An 18,681-nucleotide genomic window follows, 5' to 3' on the forward strand; every position below is an offset into this window, starting at 1 on the left:
TGGCGGAGTTTTGAAATTTGTAAGACTGGATGTCATGAACTGCTATATATATTATGACTATTAAGGTAAATACATCATTTGTTCTCTATCAAAATCTATCATTTGCTAACTATGCCTATCAGTAGTTAGTGCCTTCTGTAGTTTGAATCTTTTATTTAGCTGGCAGTAGTGGCGCTCGCTGTATTGCAGTAGTTCGACTAACCAAGATTTTTGTGAGGTAAGCGATTTGTGAAACGCATAGGTTAATGTTAGTCAGGGCCATTTTTTTTGTAGGGATTTTTGAAAGTCAGATTGCGTTGCGCTAAAAATATTGTGTGTCAATTTAAGCACAGTCATGAACAATTTTTCTAAGGGGACTTTTCACAACCTCTCATTTATATGAAAAAAAAACAACTACACAGTGTGAGAGTGTGGTTCACTGAAAATCCTCATGAATTTGAGGCGCATGAACGAGATTCGCCGAAAGTTAATGTTTTCTCTACACTTCTGACATCGCCAGCGTGAGGGCGATCTATAGTATTTCTGTGCAATATAGCACGAAACTGTATGGATCCTTTTTTTGGCTGTGAGAAAATTGTGACTAGTACCTCTTACCTTGGTATGCTGCAGTAGCGGTTGTTTCCACAACGGACTGCTTATTCCGAGAATTTCATCTTCCAGCAAGGCGACGCACCCTCTCACTGGAACATCAACGTTCGTAGCTAATTAAACGACTTCGTTCTCATACGTAGTGTATATCAGCCGCCTTCCCCTACAGCTTTCTACTGGTTGTTCATCTAACCAGGGAGGCCTACATGTAACCCTGTGACCACAACTGTTGTCATCTTGGAAGACGCGAGTATCCACAGCAAACTCATCATGAATATGCAGGAAAAAGCGCAATCCTTGGTCGGTGAGAATGTTAAAGTAAACACCCTGTTTCAGATTCACGATAATTTAAGCGAATGGTCCGAAGCCATAGTACGAAAAACACACCCGAAACAGCATAGTAATACCTCCGTCCTGAATTATATCCTCCATATACTACAAGTTAAACGCTTCGTTGGCCTGTAGGTGGACTCGACGCTCGTATTAATTGAAAAGAGACAGAAATAGCATCTCGCCGAGTACACTGCACACCTGCAGTCAGCTTTTGTCCAAAGTCTGTCTTAACCGACACAGTGAAGACGCGCTGCTTTGTGTGTCGCTGTGACCTTGGGTTGTTGTGAGATCCACTACATGCAGTACCCTTCCACAATGATCATTCGGAAACTAGTTGAGATGTACCTGCATTCACTGACGTTGGCAATTCCCGTATCTTTCAAACCGACTGTAGTTGACAAAGCGTCACACTCTTTTTCCGGTGCCTATCGATTATTACATTTTCACAACCGGTCTTACGCCGTGTTACGCGGTTGCGAGTGTTACACGGATACGCCAGCAAGTTGAGCAACTACATTCACGGTGTGGTCAATAGCTCCTTTCTGAAGTATTGTCACGACTTCACGTTGATTCATCTTACTGCCATAAATCTATAGAATTGAGTGCCATGTAATATACACTTCACAGCCATGTATTACGTCAGCAGTGGAAGGTCACGTGATAGTCTCGTACCAGTTCTACGCCGTCAAAAGTGTTCCAACCGACCAGTGTTATGGTCCCCGGCACGAATCCGCCCGGCGGATTTGTGTCGAGGTCCGGTGAACCGGCCGGTCTGTGGATGGTTTTAGGCGGTTTTCCATCTGCCTCGGCGAATGCGGTCTGGTTCCCCTTATTCCGCATCAGTTGCACTATGTCGGCGATTGCTGCGCAAACAAGTTCTCCACGTACGCGTACGCCACCATTACTCTAGCACGCATACATAGGGGTTACGCTCGTCTGGTGTGAGACGTTCTCTGGGGCGTCCGCCGGGGGCTGAACCGCACAATAACCCTGGGTTCGGTGCGGGGCGGTGGAGGGATGAAGTGGACTGCGGTAGTCGTCGCGGGGTTGTGGACCACTGCGGCTGCGGCGGGGACGGAGCCTCTCCATCGTTCCTAGGTCCCCGGTTAACATACAATAGCCGTATTTTATATGGTGAACTTACAGGAGACGGAAGTCAGGGGATGGCGATGTGTACATATACAGATGGCGGAAGCACTCACGGTGAAAAAGGGCAGTGCGTTGGGGGAGGTCATTTGTCTCCGGTGATTCATGTGAAAACGTTTCCGACGTGAAATTTGGCCGAAAACGGGCACTGAGACACTCTGAACGTGGAATGATAGTTGGAGCTAGACGCATGGGACTTTCTATTTCGGAAATCGTTTGGGAATTCCGTACTGTGAGATCCACAGCGTAAAGGGTGTGCAGAGAGTACCAAATTTCAGGCATTGCCTCTAACCATGAACTACGCATTGCCGACGGCCTTCACTTAACGACCGAGAGCACAGGCGCTGCGTAGAGTTGTCGGTGCTAATAGACAAGAAACACTGGGTGAAATAAACGCCGAAATCAATGGGGGACGAACGACGAACGTATGCGTTGGGACAGTGGTAATTGTCAGTGCTAGCAGATAAACAGCACTGCATGAAATAACCGCCGGAAACAATGTGGACGTACGACGAGAGTTGCGGTTAGGACATTGTGGCGAAATTTGGCGTTATGGGCTACGACAGCATACGACCGAAGCGAGTGTCTTTGCTAGCAGCACGATGTCGCCTGCAGCGTCTCTCCTGGGCTCGTGATCATAGCGGTTGGATCCTAGACCATTGGATAACCGCGGCCTGGTCAGATGATTCCTGTTTTCAGTTGGTAAGAGCTTACGATAGGTTTCGAGTGTGGCGCAGATCCCATGTAGCCATGGACCCAAGTTGTCAACAAGGCACTGAGCGAGCTGGTGGTGGCTCCGTAAACGTGTGGGTTGTGTTTACTTGGAATGGACTGTGTCCTCTGGTCCAGCTGAACCGTCATTGACTGGAAACGGTTGTTTTCGCCTGCTTGGAGACCATTCGCAGCCATTCATGGACTTCATGTTTCCAAACAACGATGGAATTTTTATGGATGACATTGCGCCATGTCATTCTGAGTGAATGGTTTGGCCAGCCACATCGCCCGACATGAATCCCATCAAACATTTAGGGGACAAAATCACTCGTGCACAACATCTTGCTCCGGCAACACTTTTCAATTATGGACGGCTATAGAGGTAACATCGCTTAATATTTCTCTAGGGGTCTCCCAACGAATTTTTGAGTCCATGCCATGTCGTGTTGCTGGACAGCGCCTCGCAGAAGACGTTCCGACACAGTATTGGGAGGTATTCCAAGACTTTTGTAAAAAAAAAAAAAAAAAAAAAAAAAAAAAAAAAAAAAAAAAAAAAAAAGGTTCTAAGCACTATGGGACTTAACATCTGAGGTCATCAGTCCCCTAGACTTAGAACTACTTAAACCTAACTAACCTAAAGAGATCACAAACATCCATGCCCGAGGCAGGATTCGAACCTGCAACCGTAGCAGCAGCGCGGTTCCGGACTGAAGTGCCTAGAACCGCTCAGCCACAGCGGCCGGCTGATTTTTGTCATCTCAGCGTAAGATCACCGTTTACCACAGCGAACTAACACATTCCTGCTATTGGCGATAGGGAAGCTACGAACGGAAACGGTACTCAACTCGTCCTGATTTAAAACGCACGTTTGCTGATCTACGGCAACCGGACGAGGTAGGCGAATAAGCAAAACTGCAGCACCCCGGCGATCTACGGGTTAATTTAAAATCCTCCAATAGCCCGTGTGGGACGGCGGGCGCGCAATCACGCATGTACAAACATGCATTAGTATGCATTGCAAAACTCTGTAATGCACCGCCGTTTGAAATGTAAATTTTTCGGAAGGCGGTCCGGCGCCAGCCCTTCCCGGCGACCGCCCTTGTCTTGACATGCAAAATAAGTCTAAGAATCGGCTACCCTGCCCCCTACGTGAAGCGGGGACGCTCCCCTTCTTTTTAAAAAAAGGAGCAGGAAGCGGCGGCAGTGACGTCACGCGGCCGGCCGCCGCCATTGGCTGGCATATCAATCGCGGCCCGCGGCGGCAGCTTCCTCCGTCTACTGTGGCTCCCCTCTGTTATTGTTGCTGCGCGGGGGGCGGAACCATATTTCCAAGCGGCGCGGCGCGGCGGTGCATTTTATAGCGTGGCTGCCGGCGGGCTGTTTTACAAGGCTGCGCAAACAGCCAACCAGCCACATGTCTGGGGAGGCGGCGCTCTGCCTCTCGCGGGCTCACCTGAGGGCACGGCTGGGGACACGCTGTCGAAAGAATACAAGAATACGATCGATATTTTACTCGTCTTAAGTAAGCTACCTAATTTGGACTAACAACCGGTTTCTTGGCATTACAACCTCATCTTCAGATGAACATTTAGATATAAACGTTTTAGTGGTCCTTGTTTTTTCGATTTTCGTATTTCTTTACGTACACCCCCCTAGCTTTTTTCGTTTTGTTGTGAGAAGAATTTTGAGTCATATTTTGTTGAAACTGAAGACGAGGAACCTATGCCGCAGTGGCGAAGAAATTGCTTCATGTCACTACGTTTTATTTTTCACTGCTTATGCTAGTGCTTGACTGGTATCATACTCCAGAATGAAATTTTCAGTCTGCAGCCGAGTGTGTGTTGATATGAAACTTCCTGGCAATTTAAAACTGTGTGGCGGACCGAAACTCGAACTCCGGACTCGAACTCGTATACTGCGGCGAAATGCTCTTCCGACTGAGCTACCCAAGCACGTTTATGACAGCCCTCCGTCCCCTCACAGCTTTACTTCTGCCAGTACCTCATTTATTACTTCAGTGAAGCTCTCGTGCGAAACGCTGGACTACCACTCCTGGAAGAAAGGATACTGTGGAGACATGGGTTAGACACAGCTTGCGGGATGTTCCTGGAATTAAATTTTCGCTCTGCAGCTGAGTGATGAGCTCATTTCACTCAAGAGTTAGGGCAAGTTGAATAAGTTAGGCACAGGTTTCCGTTTCTTAAATAAGGTTCCTATTTCTTCGGGTGCAAACACTTCCTAGCTTAGTGCCAAAGAAGCTACGAACAACCAGAGGTGACATAGGATACGGCGGAAAGGGGAGTGAAGTTAATGCAAGATTCCATCTGACTATTAACAGTTGGTGAAAAACAAAAGTAATTTTACAGTGTGAGCATGATCGCCAGAACAATAATGATCGTAACACAAAGAACCTAAAAGTAAATTGTGCTAAAACTAGCACTGATCTATGCTGCAATCGCACATTTTCTAAGTTCTTTTACGTAATAGTACTTAAATTTCTCCCATTTAAAAATATTTTAGAACATTTCCAAAATATACGTACAGAGGTATTTGAATTGTTTATTTCAATAGAAAATATACGCACTTGTTTCAATATATAAGTCTTATTTAAATACTTAAGTCTGCTGCGGTGTGGGTTGATATAAGTTAATTGCAATGAAATTTGGAGCATTATCAAAACGTGCCTAAAATAAAAGGATGGAAATGGTGATCAAATCACTTTATCCAGAATGAGATTTTCACTCTGCAGCGGAGTGTGCGCTGATATGAAACTTCCTGGCAGATTAAAACTGTGTGCCCGACCGAGACTCGAACTCGGGATCTTTAATCTGCCAGGAAGTTTCATATCAGCGCACACTCCGCTGCAGAGTGAAAATCTCATTCTGGAAACATCCCCCAGGCTGTGGCTAAGCCATGTCTCCGCAATATCCTTTCTTTCAGGAGTGCTAGTTCTGCAAGGTTCGCAGGAGAGCTTCTGTAAAGTTTGGAAGGTAGGAGACGAGGTACTGGCAGAAGTAAAGCTGTGAGTACCGAGCGTGAGTCGTGCTTCGGTAGCTCAGTTGGTAGAGCACTTGCCCGCGGAAGGCAAAGGTCCCGAGTTCGAGTCTCGGTCGGGCACACAGTTTTAATCTGCCAGGAAGTTTCAAATCACTTTATATTTTTATGTAACTCCATGGACCACCCTGATGATACCAGTGAAGCACACGCATAAGCAGCAGTAAACAACAAATAGCGACATAACGCAAATTCTCTGCCACTGCGGCATGGGTCCGTCGTCTTCAATTTCAACAAAATAGATCTTAAAATTCTTCTTAAAACAAAACGAAAGGAACTAGGGTGCGTGCGTGAAGAAACGCAAAATTCTAAAGAAATAAGGACTTTTCTTAACAATTTTATTTTCACATGAGAGCCTGTACTTTAATCTACTTTTCAACGTAATTCCCACCAATATTAGAATGCACTAATCGTACTGTGTAGTCAGCTTTTGAATACCATCCTCGTAAAAATTTGCCGCCTGAACAGGTGACAACTGCACAAAACACACTGCTTCACACTTGAGGAAAATAATCATACAACTTGGAAATCGCAAAGCGTCTGTTCTATCATTTTTTCGTCCACTTTCTGCACCAGATCGTCAGTAACGACTGAAGGCAACCCACTTTGTTCCTCACTGCGCACATCTTTAAAAGTTCTTACCCATTTACCATCGCTCATAATGTTTTCTCCACATACTTCACTGATCTGAGGATGAATTTCAGCTACTTTCACACCTTCAGCGCCAAGAAAACGAAAAAGCTAGCATGTCACAGTTGGCGGAATTCTCAATTAGAGGAGGCATTTCAAATAATCACAACAAAAGCAAACATGCCGAATATATATGGGAATTAAAATATACTAAAAAGTACAGACTTCCATGTAAAATTAAAACTGTTAAGCAAACTCTATTTGTTTTATTTTTATTTCATAACGGCACTTACTTCAAAAACACTCTAGTGTAAGCGCCTAATTTTAAACGTAGTTGTTATAGAAAGTACTCACATATTTCACGTCATTTGTTTAAAATCTATAACACAAACAATTTTTTGTGCCTAGGAGTTTAGAAGATGTTTTAGCATTGCCGAGGGCTTTGAATCTAAATATGAAATCAGTTTTTCTGTATCTGCTCTACCTTTCTAGGTTAATGTTTCTTGTAATATGCAGTCCTCCACAAAATGTGCAGTTCTAACTCCATTTGGCAATTCTAAATCACATATACAAGGATAAGTTCCTGTATATTTGCCCTGTAACTTGCGCGATCTTCTACGCTAGGCTTGAGGTTCCTTTTTGAATTCCAGTCTTATCACTTAGAGTGAAGTTGGTACCGCATGACATATGTGTTTAAGGAAGGGTCATTATAAAGTGAAGCTAAAACGTACTGTGTTTTAGATTGTTGTATTTGTGTTATTGAATAGAAATAAACTGAGTTCAAGAAGACGATGTGTTTTGCTACACACAGGGGGTGGACAAAATATGAAACACCAAAAGCAGAACACACTGACGTATCTAATACGGTGTAGGGAAACAGCTTCCAGTCGTCTCGGAATGGATAAATTCAGATCCGGTGTGGTTTTCAATAGAATCTGAACAGTGACACGTTCAGAAAAAAAAAAGTTTCAAATGGCTCTGAGCACTATGGGACTTAACTACTGTGGTCATCAGTCCCCTAGAACTTAGAACTACTTAAACCTAACTAACCGAAGGACATCACACACATCCATGCCCCAGGCAGGATTCGAACCTGCGACCGTAGTAGTCGCGCGGTTCCGGACTGCGCGCCTAGAACCGCTAGACCACCGCGGCCGGCCGTTCAGAAAACGATGAAGGAGGTGGAAAGCGATCACACACCCTTCCGTCCAAAGTACCCCACGAAGACTCAATAATATTGACGTCTGATGACTGAGGTGGCTAAGGAAGATGCGACAGTTCATCCTCGTGCTCACAAAACAAGTCCTGGGCGGAAAAATTGGAAATTTGTGGTAATGTCTTATGGGACCAACTTGCTGAGGTCATCGGTCCCTAAACTTACGCACTACTTGATCTAACTGAAACTAACTTACACGAAGGACAACACACACACTCAAGGCCGAGGGAGGACTCGAACCTCCGACGGTGGAGCCACCCGGACCGTGCAAGGCGCCACGACTGCGCGGCTACCCGGCGCGGCCAACTCCTGGACGGTGCGAGCTGTATGAGCAGGGGCCCTGTCGCCTTGCAACGCAGCATCACCATTGGGGAACAAATACTGTACGATGCGACGAACGTAATCAGTCAAAACGGTCACATAATCCTTGGCAGTAATGAAACCTGGCAGACTAAATTTGGAATGCATGGAATACCACGATATGGCTGCCCGAATCACCATCGAAACCTGCCCACGTTTCACTCTTGACTGCAAGCTGTCTCCATCGTGAGCTCTGGACGGCGTGCGCCAGACGTAAATTCGGCCAGAATTTGGAAACTTGTGAAACAAGATTCAACTGACCTAATGTCTTTATTGTGTTCCGTTGCTCCATAGTCTAGGTTTTATGGTCTCGGCACCACGTTTTCCTGTTACGAGCATTTTCATCACTGATTTGTGCGTTTGGAATGCCAGCTCACCCTCCAATTCCTAGCTTATGGACCTCTCTTGGTGTTGTGTTAGTTGTGACACAGCGCGAGTGCGACATTCAATCCCGCAGTAACTTTTCCAGCTGTCTTGCTCTTATTTTGCGCCAAATTCCTCTTCGACGACTGTTCGTCACGCTCGCTTAACACACAGTTTCGTCCGCGTTAGACTTGGTGGATGATGCGGTATAAACCTTCGATAGGACCTCACTTCAGCAACATGCGAACACCGTCATTTTGCCCACGAATTCCTCTCGCCCGACATAATGCACTCACAACTACGGAACACTGTTCTGACCACGTTTGACAACTGCAACGTTTTTGAAGGCAATGCATAGGCGCCATTCGTGGTCAGATACGACAGCGCCATCTGCAGGCTTGCCTAGCATCTCCATTTATGTTCAAAGACGTATTTCTCGAGGTGTTTCCATATTTTGTCCAACTGTCTTTTGCGTGATAAAACATGTTGAAAGAAAACAGAAAAACTGGTAGTGAATTTCTATAGAGAAGTTATCCTCGACATTATGATGTTAAGGTCGGTGATCTGGATAAAACCTGGGCACCGCACAAGGTGTGTAAAATCTGTGCTGAGCATTTACGACAGTGGACTAACCGGCAAAAGAAAGTCTGAAATTCGGCGTTTCGATGATTTGGAGAGAATCCAAAAACCACTTCGGCTGCATGTATCTGCCCTGTAAAAATTGCTGAAATCAGTAGAAATAACCGTAGCAAGTAGACTTATCCTGAAGTGGTCTGTGCAAGACTCGCGGTCCCTCACTGCCAGGAAGAAGAGAACCCAACGTTTCAGCAGCTGCCAGATCTCTGTGGGGAACGAGTGTTGTCTTCTGACACTACTGAATGTGATAGTGATGATGAGGGGATATCATCAATTCCTCACAGTTTCAACCAGGTTAAGTGACCTTACGAGAGATCTCAACCGGTCAAAAGAATCTTTTGAATTTTTCTGAAAATTTAGGAGACATGATTGACGAACAGGGCGAAAGATTTCACAAGGTCATCAAAACCATTGGGGTACATCGAATCAGTCCTTTGTTAATCCTATTTTACATCGTATCAGTGTACGTCTTTAATAACGTCTACCATAAACTGTCGATACCAACTGTAATGTAACATTTCCTGTCTTTGGATGGCTGAATGGTACATAACGAAAGCCAATAATAATAATAACAAAAAACTACGGTGCTGCTGAAAAGAATCATGGGATATGTACATGTTGGCAGTCTACGGCTGGAGTTCACATAGCCGATGTTGCAAACTACACTCAAGAATGTCACAGTAAAGAGGCTTCCGAAGTGTTCAGAGATTAGTCGGTTTCATCGATGACCTTTTGCTTCATTTTAGTATATAATAACATTTTTAAGAAGTAATATAAAAATTCCGTTTTTAGTTTTTTATTTGATATAGGGATTTAACTTAAAACTAACATACATTTCAATAAAATGTCGTATCTTAGAAATTTGAGCTTCTAAGCAAAATTGAATGTTATATTTGAACTCAAGGCTCCAAATTCATCGATATCAGATCCAAATATCACATCACAGAAATAAATGTTGGCCTGTGTTATAGAGAGAGATGACAGTTGATTTTTCACGTTTTTAAACAGAAAAATGGAAGCATTAAATTAAATTATTTTTTATTTTTCGTTGTAGATTAGTTACTGTTCTTGGGAATGTAGTGTAAAATGTGCCCATTTATCGTAGAATTCCTTAATTCGTTAAAAGTACTAACGTGAATTCTTCCTACTAATCAAGCTCATTGTCGTAGATCGTATTGCTAAGATTTCCAAGTACAGCTTTTAAATACTGTAATTTTTGAAACTTGATTATCTTAAAGCTATTTACATCTTTTCCGCCCTTCTTCTGTTCGTATTGTCATCTATTTATACTAACAAGTATGTAACACTCTATTCACTGTCTCATTATCTTGCTAAGTTATAATTTTTCTTAAATTTTTTCTCATGTTTGAAGTATTTCCCAAAGACTTCATATTTTTGAAACCGACTTTGTACCTTATTACCCAGCTGTCCAAATACTGCCATGTTTCACTTTCGGTAAGATTCATTATGTCTTTTGATTCGGTAATTCTTGGACTTAAAATATTTTAGCAACAATACAAATACTAGCAACTAACTAGAATCGTGAAAACAAGGATATTCCATGTGAATGAGCTGCTGTCGAAACGTTTCCAACGTTGGCGAACTGTCGCAAATGTTTTCTTCCACTCATTCGTAGTTCGAACACACACGGCTCGTTTCAATTATTGACCTGTTGGTGCTAGTGCGTTCAACTGTTGAATGTGTTTAATTGAGTTCCGAGGGCAAAACTTTGGGTAAGTAACGAAAATGCAACAAACGATACCTGCTGTAAAAAACTGGCATGAGTAAAAGTTTGAATTGAACAAATATCGATTAACAAGTATATCAAGTGGAAAATACTCTATACCGAGAAGTATGGGTATTTTTTTCGTATCCTTCGGAATAGACGTTCGTAAAAATTAATCCAAGAGGTTGCAAGATTCTAAAATTGTCATTTCTGATACAACAGATTCCCCGAGTCTGATAATGTATCGTGTCCAAAGAACTAAAATTAGCAAGACGTACACAAAACGCATTGCATGTCAACCAAGTGTAAAGTCTCCACTCACACTAAGCATGCTGCATTGGGGAAACATTGGATGGACTTGTTAACATTTTTTTATTATGCGAATGTGATTGAAGTGCAATAAAGTTCTCATAAGCAGTACTATCGATTTGTCAGTTGGTAGGAGTTATCCTTGTGATTCGACAGTTGGCAGCATGTTGTAGCATCACAGGAAAGGAAGCTGTGTCTCTGCAAAGTTTGACGTCCCTTTGACAACTCGCACCACGTTCGAGTGGCGATCTGTCATATATTTTTTCAGTTGTTAAACCTGTGGACAGACATCGCAGGATGAAAGCACAGTACGCTGATTCGTGTATATCTCGCAACACTTGTGCAAATACTGCAGAAAGCTTATAAGGGGCATGCGCTCACTGGCCAGGCACACCGAGCAATGACGAAGGAAAACATTGCTGCAGTGCAAGCGCTTGTGAAGAAGAATGGGCGTTTTACTGTAAACTAAATAGCAATTTGTTTTGGTTATTAGTGTTAGTTAAGCACACACTACTGTCCATTGCGTGCCGCGATTCAGTAAGTGTCCGCAAGGTGGGTGCCATTTCAGCTGACTGCTGGACTGAGAAATCACGTCGATGCCTGTGAGGAATTTTTGCGTCTTTTCCAGGTCGAAGACACTGGATTTCTGGACAGAATCGTCACAGGAGATGAAACCTGGGAGCGCCATGAGGCGGAAAGATGGGACAAGGAATGGCGCCATAGATCTTTGCGAAAACCAAAAAATTTCTGCACTCAACCAGGGGTAGGAAAAGTCATGCCCACTCTTCTAGAACACAAAAGGGACAACTTTCGAGGATTAAATTGAAAGTCGCCATGAAACCACTTTACCCCTGCAATCAGGAGTAAATAAGGCTTCTGCTTACAGGTATTTGGTTTGCCGCACGACATTGCTCGTTCCCATACAGACCGCTCAATCGTGCCAACAACACAGAACATGAAGTATGACTGTCTAGAATACCCCACTTTATTAACTAAAACTCGCCTCGAGTGGCTTTCATGTGTTCGGATGGCTCAGGGAAGGGCTTGGGAAGCAGGGATTTCGGAATCGATGAGGAGCTGAAAACTGTGGTAATCGAGTTCCATGCGCTTCCGAAGCAGCGATATGTGTGCATTGCACGTCGTGATATAAATAATTTTTCTATATAATATCATTTGCATAATTTTAAATAATTAAGGTTTCCGTTTGAATCATGCAAAAAGCCCTCCACTCATACTAAACCTCCAGAAATGCCTCAGTTTAGCCGGTGAGTCGGTAGATGGTGGTATAAGGGGCGTACAGTACAACTGGCCATGCTTTCCCACTAGAGTTTTGCGATAATTAAGCCAGTCCGTCCGTGAACTGACATAGTGAGTCGTGAATTCGTCCTACCGCTGGTGTGTAGTTTTATGTCCCCTTATTGAGCCGTAGCAGCACCATCGGTATCTGAAAGTGCAATACTACTGTCTATGGTTTACGCAATGAAGAGGAAAGAAGTTTTTTTGTGCAAATAATTTTCACACAGGATGCCAATACGGTGCCTCTATTTAAGCAACACCGAAAAGTGAACTTTTTCATACTGATTATAAGCTAACTATTAACGGTACGAGGGCATGGTCTACCGCATGACTAGATCGAAAGCCATCCTATTGACGACTGCCGACTGTGGAGCACAATCTCCAGTTTGAGCGTACTATCGATATAGTTCGTATAAGATTGTACATCTTTGGCATAACCGAAGTTATTCTTACTATCAACGTCTCCTGATATTGTAAAATTAATGAAAGGTAGTATTTATAGGCCGTAGACTCCCCCTAAAGGCAGCTTTTGTTAACAAATATTTATTAATAACAATTATTTGATTCGCATCAGAACAAATGCACTTTCCAAACGTATCTCTCTGTTAATGTCACGTGCGATTTCTGGATCGGCACCACGACCTACTGGCTCTGAAAGCGCCGGGCAACTCTCTGTTACCCTGCATGGAAACCTACTGTTCGTACGTCCTGCAGCGTTGATACATTCACTTCACGTTACGTGTAATAGCAAAACTGGAAATAAAGTAAAATGTGCTCTTATCTTAAAATAAGGGGTACCTTACAATCATCCTTGATTACTTCAGCCTCAGCTCACAGAAGCTGTCATTACCGGATTCTACTTGTTACCAAGACGTCAGATTATCTGTTTGTAAAAAAACGAAAGAAAAATAGTGTAATAAACTAATTTGCAGATCAAATTTATTTTTTACACGATCATACATATTGTAATGACACATTCCGACGCAGAGAGGCACAACACTTTAAATTCTGCGCCAAAGATTAAACTGAGAGGAATGTAGAATATAATCTCTGTAATGTTCATATTGGATTCTCTTTTGTTTCATACTCCAAGAAGGAGTTAAGATACATTTTCGATTGTTGCCTTGTAGGGTATGGACGTAATTTTTGGTGTGTGCGTAAAGGCAGCATCTTGTTAGTATTTATGGTTTGTGCGACGAGCAGAGCAAGTCTTATTGTCTTGTGAATAAAAAAATAGTGAGAAGTGTCTAAGTTTTATGAGAATTGTTTAAAGCGACGTAGCATTGTATTCTTTGGTTTCCACCGTCTGCGTCAAGTAAACCGATGCCGACTTAAGAAGATACACACGGTCAACAAAGACAAGAACATCGATGGCGACTAATGAATTAATATTGTGGCATGAAGGACTAATTCTACGTGTAAGGTGAGAACTCTGATTAAATCAAAAATGACATAGAATTAAAAAATGTAATTAATCGGAATTGTAAATTATATTACAGGCAAATTTCACGCAGCACTGAATTTGTCAGCATTCGAGCTGGTCAATATAGTCCGCAAAAAAAATAAAAAAAATAAAAAAAAAAATAAAAATAAAAAAATAAAGAAAGCCTTTCAAAAGTTCTAAAGTTAAAGTTCCATAACCAAAACTTTTTCTCTTTTCAAAAGATCAATAAATTTAATTTTTTTATTTATTTTGCCACAATATCTGAGTACGTTACTTTACAACTTGTCAACAGAACAAGCCCGGAGAAGTGCTCACAAACTAAGTACTGATGGAACTGAAGAATAAAAATAACTACATAACAGTGTAAAGATGATAGCTCTTAAATTGCAAGTGAAAGATCAAAAATATCTAGAATATAAATTTGTCAGAGAAACTCGCCCAAAGATGAAAACTAGTGAAATGTTGCTTAACTACTTGTGTGGATAAGTTAGACGTACACTAGAAACAGGGTACACGACGCCAGCCTGCAGACGGGATCCACGAGTAACAAAGTGGCACGTGACAGTTGCAAATGTATGCCGAACAGGCAGTATGAATGAGCTGATAAATGAAGTTACTATTAGACAAGAGCGCGCCGACAGACAAGGGAACCTCAATCAAGGAAAGAGACACAAAACGTGGGAAACAGACACCATAACAGGTAAGAAAATATTTCGATGAAGGCTTTGTTTCGTAATTGACGATCGCCAGATACTAATTTAACACTCGTGCATCGGGCCTGCAGTAAGGTGTCACTTATACCGTTTCTAGAGCGAACCTACCTGTTTTTGAGTCATCAGTCGATTGACTGGTTTGGTGTGGCCTGGCAGTAACCTTTTCGTCTGAGAGTAGCACCTGCAACCTAGTCCTCAGTTATTCCAGTTTCTGTCTTCCTCTGCAGCTTTTATTCCCTGATGACATAATAAATATCATACCATCCTGTACTTTCTCATTGTCAGTTTTTCCCGTATATATCTTTCCACGCCGCTTCTGTGGAGAACATCTTCATTCCTTACCTTGTCAGCCTACCTAATTTTCAACATTCTTCTGTCGCACTACAACTCAGATGCTTCGATCTTAGTCTGTTCTGGTTTTCCCACAGTCCATGTTTCACTATCATGGAATGCTGTGAGCCTAACGTACATCCTGAGAAATGTCTTCCCCAAATTAAGGCCTATGTTTGATACTAGCATATTTCTCTTGGTCAGGAATGCCCTTTTTGCTAGTGCTAGTGTTTTTTTATACTTCCTTGCTCCGTCCATAATGGGTTATTTTGCTCCCTACGTAGCAGAATTCATGAACTTCATCTACTTCTTCATCCCCAGTTCTCTTGTCAAGTTACTCGCTGTTCTTATTTCAACTATTACTCATTACTTTCGTCTTTCTTCCATTTAATCTCACTACATATTCGATACTCATCAGACTGTGCACTTCATTCAACAGGTCTTATAATTCTTCTTTATTTTCAGTCAAGATAGCAATGTCATCAACGAATCTTGATAGCCGCTCACCCTGAATTTAATCCCACTTTTGAACATTTGTTGGGAAAAATTACCTTTCCTATCCGTTATTGAAGCTGTCAGTTGCTCAAAAAGGAGTGCATTAATCAGCAACAAAAATCTTTGATCATTTGCCCAACAACATAAAGTGCCTGGCAGGTAGCAGGTCAAGTTTTAAATCTAGCTTAAAATCATTTCTTTTGGACAACTCCTTCTTCTCCAAGGACGAGTTTCTGTTTCAGAAATGGTAAAAAAATTGTACCTCTAAATTTAGTTGCACTTCAGTAATATTAATATTAGCACTATTCATGTGTGTATATGTATCTTGTAATCTGACTTGTTCCACGTCATATCGATAAAATAATCGGGAAAATGATCTACGGAACATGACATGATTAAAACTAAAACAATTTCTAGCTTATGTATACCGTAACTTCTAATCTGAAAGTTGGCCTGTGAAACATACTAGTGAATGTCATTATCTTTCAACTGAGAACACTTTTACTACGCAACTCGGTGAGTTAGACGTAGGCTGTAACAAGTGAAGCAAAAATTCGGCTTTCAAATCATATTAGTTTCACAGTAGATTTTAGGAAGCGGATGCATAATCTGTTGCTTTAAAACACACAAAAGAACTACACCTCAAGGCCTTTAAATAAAATGTTAAAATTTTACCTCCGCAATAGAACATCTGCTTTGCTCCGCTACTCCACTTGAAATACGACTGTTTCCATCTGAAATGAATGCAATGCGAATGCGCTTCCTGTAGCAAGGTTTTTTTCTCAATAGCAAACGGGAAGTGTGGAGGTCATGACATAATGTATAAATTTAGCATCTGTAATGAACTAAGCAAGCAAGTAAATAGTTAAAGGAGTTCCGTTTAAATTGTAAGTTCAAGTGTATGTCTCTTTTATCTAAGCTATAGGCTAAGAGCACGTGAGGATAGGCATAAATTACAGTAACTGTCCTAATAGGATAATCCGTTGGAAGATTTATTGTTTTACACGAAAAGCGGTTAAATGCACCAAAGTGAAAAGGTGATGCAACGACTTCCTGAACACTTGCATGGTGAGAAATCACGGGGCGTCAGTTAAACTCATATCTCAAGTCCGCAGCACGAAACCACCATTGAAATAAACTATATCATATCAGTAAACGTTTCAGAATGAAAGCCTGACTCCGCATCACAATTATCGTGATAAGCTTACGTATGAAGACGAGCTAAAGGCCCAAAGAGCCTTGGCCAGATCCAGTGGCCAGGGCCACTAAGCAATGCGTCGCTACCAAAGGAGCGATATTCTAACCAAGAATCAGACTTCAAAAGAATAACTCGGGGAGTTGACACAAAAACAGTCATACACTTTACCCTACTGAGTACGCAGAAGCAGGCAGCGGATGTCAGTCTGCTCCACGCGGCATCCAAGAAACAAGTGCCCGGATGTATTTGTCACGGATCTACCTGCCGCCCAAAAGACCCTGGACGTCGGCTTATATTACACTGTCCAGTCACATTAATGTAGCCACCTATCAAACGCCTGAATAATCACTTTCTGCCGTGGGAACCACTGCGAGACTTGGAGAGAATCAATGAGGTTCTGCAACGAACCGACGGGGACGTGGAGCCGTGCGAATTCCATTGCTGTGGCAAGCTGCGGTAGGTTTCTCGGATGAGAACCCATGGCACGAACAGTCCAATCGAGATAGTCCCACAGATTCTCCATTGGGTATAAATCTAGGGTGCTTGGTGGCGGGAGGCGTACGGTAAACTCAAGTCACACACGAAAACTGAGAGCTGCGTGAAACGTTGCATTGTTCTGCTGGTAGAAGCCATTGTGCTGAAGAAAAAGAAATTGGATGTGGGGGTGGAATCGTTCCCACGGATAGAAGCATACTTATGTTGATGCATTTTGCCTTTCAGAATGAAGAAATCACCCATGGAATGCCACGAAAACTTTCCCCAGACCATAACGTTCTCTCCTCCGGCCAGCACACTTCCGACGATTGTTGCAGGGTACTTTTTTCAGACCCTCCACGCCCGACGGAGCATAAAACGTGTTTCATCTTAAAGGACCGCCTGTACCCTCTCAGTGGACGTTCGGTTGTAGTACTGGTTTGCAAATTTCAGCCTTCTTCGCCGATGAACAGCAATCAGAATGGGTGCATGAACCAGCCACCTGCTGCGGAGCCCCTACGCAGCAACATTCGCTGAACGGTCGTTCAGCAAACACTGTTGATCGTCCCTTGGTTCATCTAGGCAGTCAGTTGCTCTACAGCTGCAAGTCCATTCGCCCGTACACGTCTCCGCAGCCGTCGTTCAGCCCTCTCATCTATGGATCGTGGTGCATCGCAGCTGCCTCGCCGTGGTTTTGGATAGCGCTATTTTGCCATGCACGTGAACAATTTACAAACTTAGCCGTTTTCGGTGAAACGTCCCCTTAGAAAAAGTAGTGAATTACTGTACTGGTAAACCCCTTACGTTATTTGATTTTCAAACAGCTGAGCAAAACTGAAGGTACTCATACATTTCTCCGTTTACTTATTCTGATCATCACTAAACTGACACACAATATTTTTAGCTCAACGCAATCTGACTTTTAATAATCCCTACAAAAGAATGGCCCTGACTAACAATAACCTATACCTTTCATGAATCACTTACCTCACAAAAATCTTCGTTACTCGAACTACTGCAATACAGCGAGCACCAATACTGCCAGCTAAATAAAAGATTCTAACTACTGAAGGCACTAACTACTGATATGCATAGTTAGCAAATGAAAGAATTTGATAAAGAACAAACAATGTATTTACCCTAATAGTGTTCAAAAGTCATAATATATATATATCAATCCATGACAGCCAGTCTTACAGATTTACTGTCTCTACGGACACACGTCCAGATCATCCGCTCTCAAGACTCCGCCATCTCTCTCCCCACATCCGCCACTGCTGGCGGCTCACCTCCAACTGCGCAACGCTACGCGCTGTTAACAGCCAACTGCTCAACACTATAATAGCGAATATTACAACAATGCCAAGCAGCCACAGAGTGCACACAGCACAGCCAGTTATTTTCATATAGAGCGCTACGTGGCGTTACCAACATAAAAACCTAAACAGCCTACTTACATCGGAAATGTATGCACTCTTGGCCTGATAGCCAATGATCGTACCTTTTTGGACGACATATAAATCACTCTGCTCCCGCATAATGACAACGACTGCACTGATTTCGTGCCCTCCCCCACCCCCAACACACTTAAAATACCCTCCACTGCTAGTGCGGCCATGTGCCGTCTGTTCAAAAAAATGTTTAAATGTGTGTGAA

General features: G+C 42.8%; 1 non-coding gene across 1 annotated transcript; it reads left to right on the forward strand.

Annotated features, from left to right (window-relative positions):
- Window positions 1-5,824: 5,824 nt before the first annotated feature.
- On the forward strand, window positions 5,825-5,899 carry Trnap-cgg. Its single transcript has one exon. It is a non-coding gene; the product is annotated as a tRNA-Pro (tRNA).
- Window positions 5,900-18,681: the final 12,782 nt, after the last annotated feature.

Source organism: Schistocerca americana, chromosome 7 (genome assembly GCF_021461395.2).
Source record: "Schistocerca americana isolate TAMUIC-IGC-003095 chromosome 7, iqSchAmer2.1, whole genome shotgun sequence".
In the NCBI taxonomy this organism is placed as follows: domain Eukaryota; kingdom Metazoa; phylum Arthropoda; class Insecta; order Orthoptera; family Acrididae; genus Schistocerca; species Schistocerca americana.